Source organism: Pimephales promelas, chromosome 25, assembly GCF_988280905.1.
Source record: "Pimephales promelas chromosome 25, fPimPro1.hap1.1, whole genome shotgun sequence".
NCBI classification, from domain to species: Eukaryota; Metazoa; Chordata; class Actinopteri; order Cypriniformes; family Leuciscidae; genus Pimephales; species Pimephales promelas.
Genome location: NC_142793.1, coordinates 11,816,678 through 11,835,559, shown reverse-complemented (window position 1 = coordinate 11,835,559; position 18,882 = coordinate 11,816,678).

The following is an 18,882-nucleotide window of genomic DNA, read 5'->3' as shown; positions in this document are numbered from 1 at the left end:
CGGTCCTTAACTCATTTGGTAGTGATCACATCATCTACATACCGCAGCTGAATGGTTTCCGATGCATCAGCGGCAAATGAGCTGCGGCTCAACGTTCAAATACCGGTAGTGTTGCTGTTATCAGTGTGCAGCGCCTTCAGAAACCCTCCGCCTTCCCCCAGCTCCACCTGTATAGATCTGCCACGGGGGCAGTGTTGGGAAAGTCCACTTTCTACATGAACTAGCTCAAAGTTCAGTTCACACATGCATCAGATCACTGTCAAAGTGTATCTATGTTATCTGTATCTGTCCCTATCTAAATAAACTATAATAATAATAATAACACATTTTAAAATGAACTAGTTCATTCATAGTTCTTTTTTTCCATATGTTGCGAGCTTTTTAAAATTTGTATTTATTGCCACAGCCCATATACAACCACAGACAACAATTATTTTATCGACAGGCAAAGTTTGCACCGAAATGTAAGATTTTTCCCCATCCTCACCGACCTCCTCATAAAATCCGTTTAAATGATCATACGAAGCCTCCTCACTTGCATTTGTCGACGGCGGCTGCGGTGCGACAATGGTGGCTGGTGTTGCCAGGTTGGGTGTTTTTCGCTACATATTAAAGGAGAACTCCGACTCAAAACGAACCTTTGGTCTAATTACACATTGTTATCTAGTCAACCGTTTTCTGAGATTTGTTTTCATGATTGCCGAATGTAAATAGTTTTATCTCTAAAAACAGTTTAGCCTATAAGGCTAGTATAACGCTAGTATATAGGGCATAGAGTAATGACAAATAAAAATCGCTTGTTATTACCACTAACAAGGCTCTAAATAGCCCCACACCAACACGACAGCATAACAAGGGTCCCTACATTCAAACCGAAGCATTGAGAACTTTGTCAGTGTCCATACAGTTTAATAAGAAGATATTTTAAACACACAGTAAACTTCGCGAATACAGGAAGAAGCCATCTTTGAAAAATAGTCTCTACCAGTCGATTTACGTACGCCGATCCAAGTGCGCTGGTGAGATGTGAATAAGGTGATAAGGTGAGCGCGAACAGTAGGCTACGTGTACATATTGAAGAGTAGAAAATGGTTCGTGTTTGTGTTTCTTCCGGAAACAACGGACCATATGAGATTCTGCACAGTTCAGCGCACTTGGATCGGCGCTCGTAGATCGACTGGTAGAGACTATTTTTCAAAGATGGCTTCTTCCTGTATTCGCGAAGTTGACAGTGTGTATAAAATATCTTCTTATTAAACTGTATGGACACTGACAAAGTTCTCAATGCTTCGGTTTGAATGTAGGGACCCTTATTATGCTACCGTGTTAGTGTGGGGCTATTTTGAGCCTTGTTAGTGGTAATAACAAGCGATTTTTATTTGTCATTACTCTATGCCCTATATACTAGCATTATACTAGCGTTATAGGCTAAACTGTTTTTAGAGATAAAACTATTTACATTCGGCAATCATGAAAACAAATCTCAGATAACGGTTGACTAGGTAACAATGTGTAATTAGACCAAAGGTTCGTTTTGCGCCGGAGTTCTCCTTTAAGGCCTGTTTACGTGTGTTTAAGCCGGGTTTTCGCCTGGACGGCTCTATTGAAATCTGGCACCCTATGGGCTCTATGCACGGCGGTATTTCCGGTGAAGCATTAGGGATGCTCGATAACTTCCGCCGATCGTAGAGTCCAATGCAATACCGAGAATTTTATACTCCATGGTTATACTAAAGAAACGTTAGTCACAAAAACAGACAAAACAGACACCCCTTGTTGTGTTTATGCTTCTTTTTAAAATTATATTAAATAAACAGAACTATATGTAAACTTACATCTAAACGTATGAAAGTTTAATTTCAAAGACGGGAGGAAGACTGTGCCATAATCCCGTTTTCCTCCGCTTTAATCTCCCCAACCGGAAACTGACGAGCATCTTTGCGTCAAATGCGGATGGCCCATTGTACGAAGTTAAACTGAGAGAGCGTGCGTTCACAGACACCAGAACCACCGACACCAGTTCATTGAACGCGTTCAGGCACAACACTGTACGGGGGGGTTATATCATGTATGTACATGTGCAGCAGCAACAGTGTAGCAGATCTATTCCGCCAAGACTAAATACATTAACATTGCCATATCCATTAATCCCAATCCCAACTGTAGAAACCCTGTCAAGCTATAAATGAAGGATGCATTCTCCGGGAATCGAAACAATGGCCTTTGCATTGTTTTTGTTAGCTATAGTAACTCAATTAACATGAATTTTTATGCTGGTCCAAACTGACTACCAACATTATCTTAAACCTGGCTTGACCAATGAGATGTTTCTGTTTAAGCTAGTTACTTGGTCCAAAAGCTTCAACAGTGACATTCACCAGAACCAAACCAGCATAGAAATTCAAGCAAGTAACAATAGTACTGGTTTCCTAGGTCTAAACTGCATTGATACGAAATGTCATCTGCGCTGGATTCTGCGATCGTTGCTCTGGTGGGGTGTGGCGGTAGAAAGGCTTTACGACAGCAGGCTTTTAGCAGCCCTCAAGAGGGACCGTCTTCCGTCTCACTGCCTTTCCTTCCACACAGTCAAATCTTACAGTTCATTACCCAAACCGAGCTAAAAACGTCCTCGCGCTCGTGTTATGCCGGTCTGAGAGCGAACCAGAGAAAAGAAATGAAATGCACATCAAAGATACATGAGAATGGAGAAAAGAGGAAAGCCGTCTCTTTTAATTTTTAATTCATCATGTGTAATCAAATGTTCGTCTTGCAAATCACAGCACACAAATGTGAAGGCAGAGAGCAGGGCCGTTAGACACTGAAGGGGATATAATCTGATTAGAGATGAATCAATATGGGTTTTTCAATGACTGATTCCTAAAACTTGGAAATATGGTTACCTCCGCCAATCAGACTCCCTTAAAAAATAAAAATGGTAATTATTTACTCACACTCATGTCGTTCCAAACCCAAATGATGTTATGAATTGAATGAAATACAATCACTAAGAATGAGGCTTTCAGTCGGGACAAAATTCTGAAGGCAAAATTTGTTATTCATGAATAATATTCACCTCCAGTGAGATCTTATCTGCTGTGACTGAATCATTGAATCAGTGAGTTGAACTTTTTTCAAAAGTTCTCAAAACTTTTTTTCTCACAATTCTGAGTTTACATCTCACAATTCTGACTTTATAACATAATTGTGAGTTTATATGTCGAAATTCTGACATCTTTTCTCAGAATCGTGAGATATAAACTCGCAATTGTGACTTATCAGGCCAATTCTAAGGGGGAAAAAAGACTAACTTTTTCCCCCGGAATAGTTTATATCTCGCAATTCTGACTTTATATCACGCAATTCTGACTTTATAACACGCAATTCTGACTTTATATCACGCAATTCTTACTTTATATCACGCAATTCTGACTTTATAACACACAATTCTGACTTTATATCTCGCAATTCTGACTTTATATCACGCAATTCTGACTTTATAACACGCAATTCTGACTTTATAACACGCAATTCTGACTTTATATCTCGCAATTCTGACTTTATAACACACAATTCTGACTTTATATCACACAATTCTGACTTTATAACACGCAATTCTGACTTTATAACACGCAATTCTGACTTTATATCTCGCAATTCTGACTTTATAACACGCAATTCTGACTTTATAACTTCGCAATTCTGACTTTATATCTCGCAATTCTGACTTTATATCACGCAATTCTGACTTTATATCTCGCAATTCTGACTTTATATCACGCAATTCTGACTTTATATCTCGCAATTCTGACTTTATATCTCGCAATTCTGACTTTATATCACGCAATTCTGAGAAATAATGTCAGAATTGCGAGAAGTAAACTCGCAATTGTGAGAAAAAAGTCGCAATTACCTTTATTTTTTTCATTCTATGGCGGAAACAAGCTTCCATACTTTCCTGATCAATCCAAAAAAAACAAACTAAATAAAATCACAAAAAAGCTAAACACTTAACCCCAGTATAATGATGTTTCCGTCCACCGATCTGGCAGCCGGACACACACACATGCTTGAAGCTCTCATGTTCACTGCGTCTCCTGCTGTTGCTGTCATACTAAATAAACCTCATTGTTCCCAGTCACAACATGCCTCCTGTCTGGCCTAGTGTGTGTTTTCCTGCGACCGACCCCTCCTGTTCCCCCCTGGACTCCATCATGTCGTCCGAGGCCTGCCGTACACACCGAGCAGCGGCTGAACATGCCTTATTCATGCCCTCCGAGAAGCTCGAGCTGGGACAAGCCTGAACCTCCATAAATGATGAGCGCTAAAGCCAGCGCGCTGGTGTAATCCTGCTGTTCCCAGCAGCGCCGCCGCAGGGACGCTAAATCATTCACAGCGCAGTGGCTTCGGAAAGTAAAGTTTCTGCTTGCTTCTGGTCTACGGTAAAGTTAAAAGATGAACTTGGCATGGCTAGTTTGGTCCAAACTGGCTTTAACTCAAGGTCGCCGCTTGAATTCAAGGGCCACCGGACGACATTCCCAGTGGAAACATTCCTGATGTTAGATTTCAGAAGCAGCACGTGGACAAAAATCTAGCCCATTGTCGAACAGGAATTGTGAGGAGAAGAAAGACAGGAAGTGAGGTCATTGTACTCAGGGAAGCCCGGCTGGGGAATTATACACCTGAGCATAAAGAGGGGACGACTCTATTGTTTGGAGAAGAAGGAAAGACGATTTATGGATTTTCCTATTTAAGGACAACACCAAATCTCCACCAACTCTACAGTCTTTACAGCTACGATATCATGTGTAAACAGAAGTTTTTCCAAAAATACCAGTAAATCGGTTCTGACAAAGAGTTTAACAGCATTTTGGTGCAGATGTGTGAATGGCTATCTTACTTGTAAAAAGATGGAACGTTAAATATTCTGTGTTGCTTCAACCCATGTTTGGGTCAAATATGGACAACCCAACCGTTAGGTTCAATGTAATTAAAAAATTTAGTCCACATTTGACCCAAATATTTTGCTACAACAAGTGATAGACTGTTTGTATAAACAGCACATTTGTGTATATTATTGGAAGAGTCGTTCTTGTAATTTTTACAGAAATATGTCATTTTTACAGATAATGTTTCCCTTAATTTAGCATTTTTCCCTTTATTCATCGTCTGGTGTCGTTTAAAGCCCTTTGAACAGTTTGCAGTTTGCACTGAAAGTGTCTTTTGGACCTTGAACCGTTTGGTTCCCATTGAAGTCCATTATATGGAGAAAAATGCTGGAATGTTTTCATCAAAAAACCTTAATTTCTTCTCGACTGAAGAAAGAAAGACATGGACATCTTGGATGACATGGGGGTGAGTAAATTATCAGCAAAAGTTTTTTTTAAAAGTGAACTACTCCTTTAATATTATTTCATATAATTTAGCTAATTGGCTAAAGATACCATTTAACAATGTTATTAAAATATAAGTGTTTTTAAAGTTTAATTGTAATCTAAATAGGGGAAATTGGTACCAATATATCACGCATTTCTTAATATTTTTAGTAGACTTCTTTTGATTGATCAGGCTGTGTGTCACACCTCTCTCTCTCTCTCTCTCTCTCAGGTGATTCACCGCAGCCAGACTCCCTGGAGGTCAGGTGTCTGGAGGACATGATGTCACACTGCTGACATCATCTAGCCTCTGCTACCTGAAAGTGACAGCTCTTCATGGTGAAGAACAGAAAGTCTGCGTGGAAGGTATCAGTTGTGTTTATGTCACCAAATTTACAGTTTCCCAGCACTGTTGTGGCTTCTTAGGCCCGAAACATACAAAATGTGAACTGACGTGAACAATTTTTTTAAGTTAGATGTGATTAATCGCTATTAATTGCTTTGACAGCTCTAGATTTGATGGACCAATTAAATCTATCAATAATTAATGAAAGCAATAATTAAATCTACCAAAATATGGAAGTCAATACATAATTAAACCAATAAATAAATTGACTTTGTTTAATATTTCATGAAAACACAGGATATAACATAATAATCACAATAATCCTATTTTCAAAAGTCATTTGAATAATAAAACATCGTCTTATCAAAATTTCCAATAGTTGCTGTTTTTAACATCTACCATGATACAAATATTATTTCCAAAAGGAATTTTAATTATAAAGAATTTTTTTTATTGGTTTAATTAATTATTTGATTTAATCATTTTATTTACAGTAGGTGCGTCCCATATTGCATACTTACGCACTATTCTATGACGTTTTTTAAGCATAAATAGTGTGTTCACTGTATATTTAAAAAAGAAATAGTGCGCTTTAAATACCCGGATGATGCACTACATGAACAGAGTGTGGAATGTTGGACAGTTAGCGGAGAGGGGGAGGCGTCAGACTCCGATGTTGATTGACAAAAAACAAACAAACATAAAATTCACACTCCATGCAGTATAAATGCATAGTGTGTCCTTTTGCACCTAGTGTTTACGTATTAGGCTACACAGTTTAATATAAAATAATAAAAATAACTTTATCTAAAAAGATAATTGTATGTAGCCAGTAGCCATCAATAACTCTCAATTAAATAAACAGTGTTTTTCAAGTGCATGTACTTGTGTAGAGTATGTTTCTGTTCTTAACTAGCAACACTATCAGCAAGCTTCACTATTTGACCAGCACTAATTTGCATAAACCAGCTTGGATTCCCATTGTTATTTTCAGCATTTTTGCTAAAAATTCTCTGTCTCTTTTCTTCAGAGAGGAGGTGCTGCAGGTACAAGCAGAGCTGCGGTTTCACCTAAAAGCAGAAAGAGCGTCCCAAAGGTCCCTCGACATCCCCCGCATGTCTCCTTTCTCTTCCCTCCTTCTCTCTCTCTTTCTTTCTCGCCTCAATGAAAACGTCCGATCACGTTAGCCTCATCGCAGTGCTAAAACGCTCTCTCTGCGCCCCCTCTGTCCTCTGCGCTGTTGCCGCCCTCATTTCCAGCAAAGAGAAACACTTTGAAATCTCTCAGAACGGGAAAGATCGCGGGCCTCGCTTCCTGCGCCGGCTTTGTGTTTAGACAACATAATAATAATGACACAAAATTACTCCAGTGATTTTGTAATTAGCTCTTGGATCTGTTCGTGTTACAGCATGTTCTGGTCTCAAATCTTATCAAAGTTTGTCTGGGTGTTTCCAGATGCAGAGCTGATTAATCAGGAGAGATGATCTGTGTGCTAAACTCACATGTACAAGCACAGGGAAGCAGGGATTTTATGTTTAAGTTTGAAAGTCATGGCACAATTTTCTTTTTTTTTCTTTTTTTTTTTACAAATGACCTTTGTGTCAAAATGACAATTGAGTCAGTCTTTCTATAATCTCAAACTACTAATATTTGTCTATATCTCAATATTTTGATAAAAAAAAAATTTGATTGATTTTATAATAAAATTTAAAGGTTAAATATTTATTAAAAGATATATGACATTAAAACAAGTAATTCTCGACTAAGTAAAGATTGTAAGTAAATTTTCTGTTGGGGTAATTTAATCAAGTATCAGCTATTAATAAATCAATGCACCATACCAGTTTTTAATTCGATATATATCCAACAGTGTTAAATAACAATTTCCACGTTTATTCTAAAGTTTATTAATTTTTTATTTTTTATATATTTTTATTTATTTTTTAATCTTTTAATTTTTTTAAATTTATCTTTTTTTTAATTTCCACGTTTATTCTAAAGTTTATTAATTTTTTATTTTTTTATAAATTTTTTATTTATTTTTTAATCTTTTAATTTTTTTAATTTATTTTTTATAATTTGTTTATTATTATTTTTTTTACAATATCAAATTAAATATTAAAATTACTTTTTATTTAAACAAAATGTAAACATTAAAATAAACAACTAATTTGATTAAAACAATGGTGTGTAGCCATCAAGTAATTCTCAATTAAGTGAACAGTTTCAGATAATTTATAAAGTAGTCATTAAATAAATAAAATAATCACGCAAACAAAGTATGAGCAATAAAATACATGATAAACAATAGAACCAAGATACAAATTAAACAAATAATGTTTAAAGATCTAACAGCAGTTAAGTTAAATATGAAAATAATAAAATGTAAAAATGTGAATTTGAAAAATTTGCCTCCCGGAGATTACCGTAATTTTGTAATAGGTGCACAGTTTTATTATATTACAAACGATCGTTCGTGTTACGATAGTCAAACACAAGGCCCCTGCCAGTGAATGATACAGGAAATGCAGATTATGTTGAATTACAGTGAGTTTGTGTTGAAAGAATGACAGAGACGTGGTTTTCTGATCGATCGCATGAGCTCAGCGAGATCTGGTGCTGCTTTAGAGTCAGAAAAAAAACTCTTTCTATGTCTTAAGCTTTATAAATCACTTCTTCTGAGATGCCAAACATTAAGAACAGCCTGTCCTCGACTAGAGGTGTTTACATTCTGTTGGGCTCTCCTCTCTCTCTCTTTTTCCTGCCTCCCTTTCTCCACCTCCCCCAACTGTCCCTCCCTCGCTCTGTGGAGGAGGACAACACACTGGAAGGAACGAGGGACTTGGCCGCAGACCAGACCAGAAAGAGAGAAATACTGTGGCGTGAAGTTTGACCGAGTCCATGTGCAGAACAAAAGAGGTCACATGACCAGCGGATTGAATCTGAGGGATGAACAGGGCAATGATTGATCAGGATCACACCTGGTGGAGAGTGTGTTTGAGCACACATGACGTCAGAAGGAGAGAGTGGGGGTCCGGCCAGGGGGTCAAGGGCAACATGTTCCCAACAAACACAGAGAGAAAACGATTAACAGGACTTTCACAGCAGGGGAGAAATATGGAGGGAGCTGAGGGGGTCTCTTGAGAAGAAAAATAGCAGGAAAATGACCTTTTTCCTCACAGAGTCACTGAGAGCATCCCAAATGCTGCTAAATATAGTTTGCTGAGAACTTTGGGGAGAGACAAGAAAAACGTGGGAAATTCCATTCTTTCCTCTTTCTCTTTCTCTCCTTCTGTATTAATTAACTAAATTAAACAAAACAGTAATGTATTGTAAGAAAGGTGAATTTACATTGCTAAAGCAGTGCTAAACTAAAAATTAGCTGTGCTTAAATGTAGAGATTGTATAACCAAGCATTGCTAAACTAAACTAAACTAAACTAAACTAGTGAATTGTAAACCATGAATTTGCATTGCTGAAGCAGCACTAAACTAAACTAGTTTTGTGTATACATTTAGAATTTATATTGACTAAACAGCATAGAACTAAACTAAACAGCACTAAACTAAACTAAACTAAACTAAACTAAATAGCACGGAACTAAACTAAACAGCACGAAACTAAACTAAACAGCACTAAACTAAACAGAACTAAACTAAACTAAACTAAACAGCACGGAACTAAACTAAACAGCACTAAACTAAACTAAACAGCACTAAACTAAACAGCACTAAACTAAACTAAACAGCACTAAACTAAACTAAATAGCACTAAACTAAATAGCACTAAACTAAACAGCACTAAACTAAAATAAACAGCACTAAACTAAACTAAATAGCACTAAACTAAATAGCACTAAACTGAACTAAACAGCACTAAACTAAACTAAACAGCACTAAAATAAACTAAATAGCACTAAACTAAACTAAACAGCACTAAAATAAACTAAACATCACTAAACCAAACAGCACTAAACTAAACTAGTGCATTGCAACCCTTGAATTTGCATTGCTGAAGCAGCACTAAACTAAACTAGTTGTGCATAAATTTAGAATTTGTATTGAATAAACTAAACAGCACTAAACTAAACTAAACAGCACAAAACTAAACTAAATAACACTAAACTAAACTAAACTAAAATAAATAACACTAAACTAAACAGCACTTAACAGCACTAAACTAATTAACACTAAACTAAACAGCACTAAACATCATTAAACTAAATAACACTAAACTAAACTAAACAGCACTAAACTAAACAGTACTAAACTAAACTAAACAGCACTAAACAGCACTAAACTAAACTAAACTAGTGCATTGCAAACCTTGAATTTGCATTGCTGAAGCAGCACTAAAATAAACTAGTTGTGCATAAATTTAGAATTTGTATTGACTAAACAGCACTAAACTAAACAGCACGAAACTAAACTAAACAGCACGAAACATCATTAAACTAAATAACACTAAACTAAACTAAATAACACTAAACTAAACAGTACTAAACAGCACTAAACTAAATAACACTAAACTAAACAGCACTAAACTAAACAGCACTAAACAGCACTAAGCTAAACTAAACATCACTAAACCAAACAGCACTAAACTAAACTAGTGCATTGCAACCCTTGAATTTGCATTGCTGAAGCAGCACTAAACTAAACTAGTTGTGCATAAATTTAGAATTTGTATTGAATAAACTAAACAGCACTAAACTACACTAAATAACACAACTAAACATCACTAAACTAAACATCACTAAACTAAACTAGTGCATTACAAACCTTGAATTTGCATTGCTGAAGCAGCACTAAAATAAACTAGTTGAGTATAAATTTAGAATTTGTATTGACTAAACTAAACAGCACTAAACTAAACTAAACAGCACAAAACTAAACTAAATAACACTAAACAAAACTAAACTAAAATAAATAACACTAAACTAAACATCACTAAACTAAACATCACTAAACTAAACTAGTGCATTGCAAACCTTGAATTTGCATTGCTGAAGCAGCACTAAAATAAACTAGTTGAGTATAAATTTAGAATTTGTATTGACTAAACTAAACAGCACTAAACTAAACTAAACAGCACAAAACTAAACTAAATAACACTAAACAAAACTAAACTAAAATAAATAACACTAAACTAAACAGCACTTAACAGCACTAAACTAATTAACACTAAACTAAACAGCACTAAACATCATTAAACTAAATAACACTAAACTAAACTAAACAGCACTAAACTAAACAGTACTAAACTAAACTAAACAGCACTAAACTAAACTAAACTTAACTAAACTAGTGCATTGCAAACCTTGAATTTGCATTGCTTAAGCAGCACTAAAATAACAGCCCATTCTCACTCCCAAGGCGTCACCTAACTGACGCCTTGGGAAGCATTTGGACATGCTTCAATATCTGACGCTTTAGGCGCCCTTTAGCGTCAGTTAGATGACGCCCTAGGATCGCGTGTACCCTACCCCCACCCCACACCTAACCGCGTCCTCTAACTGACGCTTTCCTTTAGCGTCAGTTAGATGACGCCGTGGGATCGCGTCATGTAAGTGACGCTAAAGGGCGCCTAAAACGTCAAATATTGAAGCATGGTCAAAGGTGACGCCTTGGGGTGAGAATGCGTTGAAAATAAACTAGTTGTGCATAAATTTAGAATTTGTATTGACTAAACTAAATAGCAATAAACTATTGCCTTGCAAACCTTGAATTTGCATTGCTGAAGCAGCACTAAAATAAACTAGTTGTGCATAAATTTAGAATTTGTATTGACTAAACAGCACTAAACTAAACAGCACGAAACTAAACTAAACAGCACGAAACTAAACAGCACGAAACTAAACTAAACAGCACGAAACATCATTAAACTAAATAACACTAAACTAAACTAAATAACACTAAACTAAACAGTACTAAACAGCACTAAACTAAATAACACTAAACTAAACAGCACTAAACTAAACAGCACTAAACTAAATAACACTAAACTAAACAGCACTAAACTAAACAGCACTAAACTAAACTAAACTAAACTAGTGCATTGCAAACCTTGAATTTGCATTGCTGAAGCAGCACTAAAATAAACTAGTTGTGTATAAATTTAGAATTTATATTGACTAAACAGCACTAAACTAAACAGCACGAAACTAAACTAAACAGCACGAAACTAAACTAAACTAAACAGCAGTAAACTAAACTAAACAGCACTAAACTAAACAGCACGAAACTAAACTAAACAGCAGTAAACATCACTAAACTAAGCTAAACTAGTGCATTGCAAACCTTGAATTTGCATTGCTGAAGCAGCACTAAACTAAACTAGTTCTGTTTAAAATTTGTTCCCAAGAAATGTCAGCCAATGTGACAAAATAATAAAAATCTAACATTAAGCTGCTATGTACTGTAAGTAAAGTCTCTCTTTCTTTAATTTTCTCAGTGCAGAAGCCCTGTTCTGAGGTCAGTTTGCTGCTGGAACTCCAATGTCAGATTCATCTCTGCTCCGGCTCCAGCTTTCCCATGACCACATGACCACATAACTGACACCTCCACAACCTCCACACGTCCCCAGTGAGGCTGAACCCACAGAGCCGGGACTGGAGGCGCTGTTGGGGTTCCCCCCCACAAGTGTCCCGCCTTCCTCGGTGACCCGTTATCCCTGTTCACGGTGAACTGATCCATACACCCACACAACACAGCGTGGGAATCCCAACATCTCAGGATAAATTTAGTCAGACAGCCCAACCACCAGCTAGCATTCTAGCACACTGTACGTACAATGAAGAACTAGTTGCTGGATTTGTGTCGTTTAATCTATGAATATTCCAGACATGCTCTGGTCTCAAATCTTATCAGCGTTTTTAGGGTATTTCCAAATGCATGAAAGAGTTTGCAATTAGCAGGAAGTAAACATGATATCCTTGACCACACTATTCTGCTTTGTTATCAAGGTTATATTCTGATTTCTAAAAACTAATCATCCAGATTTAAAGCACAAATAATGTGGATGTAGAAGTGTGATGGAAAGCAGAATTATGGCCTTGTCTCGAAAAAGTCACGCCAGCACTGACCATCTACAAGCATCAAGAGCTTTCTCAAAAAAGCATGAATCTGTCACAGAGACTAGCCAGATAAGCTGGCTTCTACACAACATCATCAAGCCAACATGCACAGGAAGCCGAGGCATGTTTACAACTTCCCAACAAACACTTCGGAAGAAGGAACGTCAAAGTTTGGGAGGTTTATGCTGCTGAATCTTTGAAAGTAGACCAGATACAGTATGCTGCTAGACTACATGGTTCCTGGCATTGTCGGGCGGGTTTGTTGATCAAGTTAGTTTGAGCTTGATTTCGGGAAGAACGGTCTTATATAAATACAAACGTACAGTACTGCTAACATCCTCCGATTACAGTCTCCGTTTCACTGGCTGTGTTTCCTTTTTGGTGCTTTAAAGAGTCGCTTTAAGATAAGATATCTAAGTGTAGTACGCCCTCTTCCAATCGCGAGCAGCCGTTAACTATTTATAAACTCTGAGAAATGGAAATACTCACTCTCTCCCCTCACTAATGTGCAGAGGCGTAAAGAGTGAAGAGACCTGAAAAATAGAGTAAAACTACAGATATATTGCAGTTATCAATCCCAGTACCACTTGAGTTAAAGTGATTCCCCCGGTTTCACAGAAAAGGAGTAAACTAGTCTCAGACTAAAATGCATTGTTTTGTCTCATGATGCAAAAGACACTTAAATGTCCTAATTGAACTAAGGTTTAATCCTGGCTTAATCTAAACCCTGCCTGTGAAACCAGGCCCTCAAGTATCTGATTTTACTTGTACTGAATGTAGGCTCAAAGATGCGCTAGTCCTACAATAGTATCTTATGCCAGTTAGACTGCGATTTTGGCAATCCTATTAGATCATAACAAATCACACTGTACGGCATAGATCTGATAAACTTGTGTACGACATGTATAGAAGTATAGAAGACGACACAACTATGTATAGAAGAATGAAACGTCATCAGCATGCGCTAGTGGTAAACATATAGAGCAAGATGATTCACACTTTGGTTTTTATGTGTGCTGAAAAAAAGAGGAGGAAGCGAAAGAGGAGAATATGGACACGGTCATCGCTGGCGATTTTGCAAATGTAGCTTGAGGGAAGTAGTTTTAAAGGAGTAGTTCAATTTTCAAAAAAACGTTTGCTGATAATTTACTCACCTCCATGTCATCCAAGATGTCCATGTCATTCTTTCTTCAGTCGAAAAGAAATGAAGGTTTTTGATGAAAACATTCCAGGATTTTTCTCCATATAATGGACTTCAATGGGAACCAAACGGTTCAAGGTCCAAAAGACACTTTTAGTACAAACTGCAAACTGTTCAAAGGGCTTTAAACGATTCCAGACGATGAATAATGGTCTTATCACGCGAAACGATCGCTCATTTAATAAATAAATAACAAAGTTTAAGTTTTATAAGCTCAAATGGTCGCCTTGCTCTGTTCTGTGATGCACGTTCGTGACTCTCCTGTTCGAAGTCGTTCATCAAAATGAACAAATCTTTTTCCGAATCATTTAGTTTGAATGAACCAAATGACTCGGAAAGAGATTCGTTCATTTTGATGAACGAGTTGATTCTAGTTCTCAGAGGTTACTCAACATGTTTTATTATGATGATAGGTTTCAAAAATAATGAATGAAATAATGATAATGATCTGTATTAGAAAAATACATATATAAATAATAAATAACTAAAAGAAATAACTCTAGCTTTAGTTTTAATAACTTTAGTTTTCTTCCTCTTTATCCTGTTTTTCTTCCTCATCCTCCTTGTTTGCCCATCTATATTTTGCTGTAGAGCTGATCTTTCCCAGCAGTTTTTTGAAAACCAGGACTTAGGGCCGTCAAGCGATTAATCGCGATTAATCGCATCCAAAATAAAAGTCTGTGTTTACTAAATATATGTGGGTGACTTTTATTGACACAAACTTTCATTTTGGATGTGATTAATCGTGATTAATCATTTGATGATTAATCGTCAAACGATTAATCGCGATTAATTGCATCCAAAATAAAAGTCTGTGTTTACATAATATATGTGGGTGACTTTTATTGACACAAACTTTTATTTTGGATGCGATTAATCGTTTGACAGCCCTAGAAAAACAGCCAGGACAGGACGTGAAAACAGGACTGTTGGTCACTCTAGTTTAGGAGCCATGACCAAAGAAATCACCACGATTGGTAATCTTTGTCTGGGACAGCCGTAAATCATACAATGTCAACTGGGCTTATCTTGACAAGTTTGGGTGAGCAAGGGCAAAAACTCACAAGATGTAATACCTTCAATGCCCTGTGGATGGCGATATCACTTTAGTGCTGCAGAAAAAGTTAGTTGCCACGCAAAATGTAACAAGTACACTTGCTCATCACAAAAGTATTAAAAATGTAGTCAAGTAGAGAGTAAAAGTTGCAAATCTCAAAAAAAAAAAAAAAAACGTAATTACACACTTTACACCATTGCCAATGTGCTCATGTGAGGTAACATCACCTGACTTCAGGAGACGTCTAAAACTTCCTGGTCTCCCGAATGACACGAGAGGTCACTTGTTGCGAGCCCTGCGCTGAAGATCATCAATCAGAGATGTGAAACCATAACACATGCCATCTCTGTTTATATCTCCGTCTCTCGCGCGCTCTTCCCGCTGTCATCTGGATTACGTCTACGAGCTGTCAGTGATAAACCACAGGCCCACCTGAAAATCTCCCCAGCCCTATACAACTCTCTCCTCTACTCTAGGCATGTTTAGATAACCCCCCGCTCTGAGTTTCCAAACTATTCAGTGTGTGTGAAATTGCAACAAAAACACAATGAAACTATATAATTGGTTGCAATATCTGATGCAACACAATCGTTCGTCACAGCGCTGAAATCCCATCTGTTAAAAACAAACACATGCTGAGGGTTTTGATCACATGATCTCCAGTGTGGCAATCATTAGAATTGGGTTTTCAGGTTTTCCAAACCAATCAAGAATTATATAAAGAAATAAAATAAAAAATACGGGTGCCTACACTCTCAGAAAAAAAGGTAAAAGCTGTCACTGGGGCTGTACCTTTTCAAAAGGTAAACTTTTGTCCATTTTAGGTGTTAATATGTACATTTTAGGTACTAATATGTACATTTTAGGTGCTAATATGTACATTTTTAAATGTTAATTTGTACATTTCAGGAGCTAATATGTCCATTTTAGGTGCTAATATGTACATTTTTAAATGTTAATATGTACATTTCAGGAGCTAATATGTCCATTTTAGGTGCTAATATGTACATTTAAGGTGTAAATATGTACATTTTAGGTGCTAATATGTACATTTTTAAATGTTAATATGTACATTTCAGGAGCTAATATGTCCATTTTTACTGTAGGTCGTAATATGTCCATTTTAGGTACTAATATGTACATTTTAGGTGTCAATATGTACATTTCAGGAGCTAATATGTCCATTTTACCGTTGGTCGTAATATGTACATTTTAGGTGCTAATATGTACATTTTAGGTGAAAATATGTACATTTCAGGAGCTAATATGTCCATTTACTGTCGGTCGTAATTTGTCCATTTTAGGTGTCAATATGTACATTTCAGGAGCTAATATGTCCATTTTACTGTCAGTCGCAATATGTACATTTTAGGTGTAAATATGTACATTTTAGGTGTTAATATGTACATTTTAGGTACTAATATGTGCATTTTAGGTGTTACATTTTAGGTATTAATATGTATATTTTACGTACTAATATGTAAATTTTAGGTGTTAATATGTACATTTTAGGTGTCAATATGTACATTTCAGGTGCTAATATGTCCATTTGGTCGTAATATGTACATTTTAGGTGTTAATATGTACATTTTAGGTGCTAATATGTACCACTAAGGTAAGAAAATGTACCATTTGAAAAGGTACAGCCCCAGTGACAGCTTTTGTACCTTTTTTTTCTGAGAGTGTTCTTGTGCAAAACTCACTGACTATACTACAACTACTAAAAATGATTTTCTCATGAAACTCCTTTCAGAGTTCATTGAAAGTCCACACACAAACGTACACAATACACATGACCTCGGCTCTGAAACAGCACCATCTATGGGTCTGAAGCAGCAGATTGGGCAGGGGGTCAGATTTGACCGTCATACACTAATGACTGACTCATGAGAAAGAAACTTTCTCTCGCTCTCTTTTAGTTGTTCATCATGTGGTCTCTGTCTCTCTTTGTGTAGCTCTCAGCTGCAGCACGATCAGTGGGTGGAACTAATCTCATTAAATATGAAAGAACTTCCAGTGAATTGAGGAAAGAAAGAGGGAGTGAGAAAAAGAGGAGAGGAGAGGTTACTGAAGGTTGGTGTGCATGTTTGTGTAAATGGTTATGCAGCTCATAAATCTCAACACGCTTCTCCGGAGAGTTGCGAGAACTTTGAGTAAGTTTGACGTAGTTGTGTCGCACTTTGTTTCCTGTTTGGAGGCGTGACTCGGATGACGGACATCCCATTGGACAAATGAGAACTCTAAATCAGATTTATCATTTTTAATCAGCAGGAAACACCAGCTGATTCTTTCTGGTGTGTTGATGGAGAGTCTTGTCTATTGTGACAAGAACATCTTAACAAAATATGAAATTTAAAGTAGAACAAAAAAGAAATATAAAGAGAAAAGCATCTGAGATATTTAAAGGGGATATTTACTCAATCTGATGGTGATTAAACTGCTGCACTGTTTAAAAAAAATATTGTTTAAGTGCACTGTATTAAAAAAAGTTGCTGCCTTAAATTTTTAAGTACAAGAATCAACTTGGATGTTGAAGTCGTTTAAACTTAAATGACATTAAACTGACATAATTGCTTAACTTATTTTGATGGATTAAAGGAATGTAAAACGTTGTCATAACTTATTTTGAAAAATTATATGATCGATAAGTTGTGTTGTCATAATTGATTTAACTCATCAAAATATGTAAAGCAATTTTTAACTGTTTTTGTAGATTCAACTCATTTTTATTTGTTTAATGCAATTTAAGTAGAAATGGCTTAAACATTCAAGTTGATTGTACTTAATATTTTTAGGCAGCAACTTTTTTACAGTGTATCCTGTTTGCCTTTAAATTTTGAGTCCATTATAATTAAAAATTTGAGTTAATGCAATGAAGGAGATTGATTTCATCAACAGAAACTCAAAATATTATGTTATCTGAACCATGTGAATTATCTAAGTTGATTTGATAATTGAAAAAATAGTGTGAAACAAATCATGAAATATTTTATGTTGCTCATGACGCCTCAAATTGCTCATTGAAAATAATTACTTTCTATTTTTTTTAATCTTTCCAAAACACTCTCAGTTGATTAAAAATACTATTTAAAGTATTTTACTTATTGAAATATTTTTTTTTTCTTTGGAATAACTTGCACTAAGCTTGTTTCCGCCACAGAATAAAACAATTTAAGATAATTGCGACTTTTAATTCTAGCAATTCTGACTTCTTTTCTTAGAATTGTGACATGTAAAGTGGCAATTGCGAGTTATAAAGTAAAAAAATTAAAATTAAAAAAAGTAAAAAATTATTGACCTTTTTTCTCAGAATTAAGAGTTTACATCACAATTTATGTCGTTAAAGTTACAACAACTTATAAAGTCAAATTGTGTGATATAAACTCGCAATTAAGAAAAATAAGTCCGAATTGTGAGATAAAAAGTCACAATTACCCTTTCTATTTTTTATTCTGTGGCGGAAACAAGCCATCTACGGAAGCGAATTGCATTCACTTGAGAAAACAAAATCTACTCTGTTTTTCTGAATACGAGTTAATTATCTCATAATTACGAGATCATTTCTCAGGGAAAAAAAGTTTTTGCTCTGTTTTTCTGAATTAACAAGTTTTTGAGATATCAAGTCATTAATTCAGAAAAACATTCAGAAAAACAGAGCAAAAACTTTTTTCCATGAAAAATTATCCCATAATTCTGAGATAATTAACTCATTAATTCAGAAAAATGATTTATGAAAAATTAGAGCAGGAACACATATTACATATTACACGAATAAAAGTTTGGAGTCTGTAAGATTTTTTTTTTAAAGAAATGAACACTTTCATTCAGGAG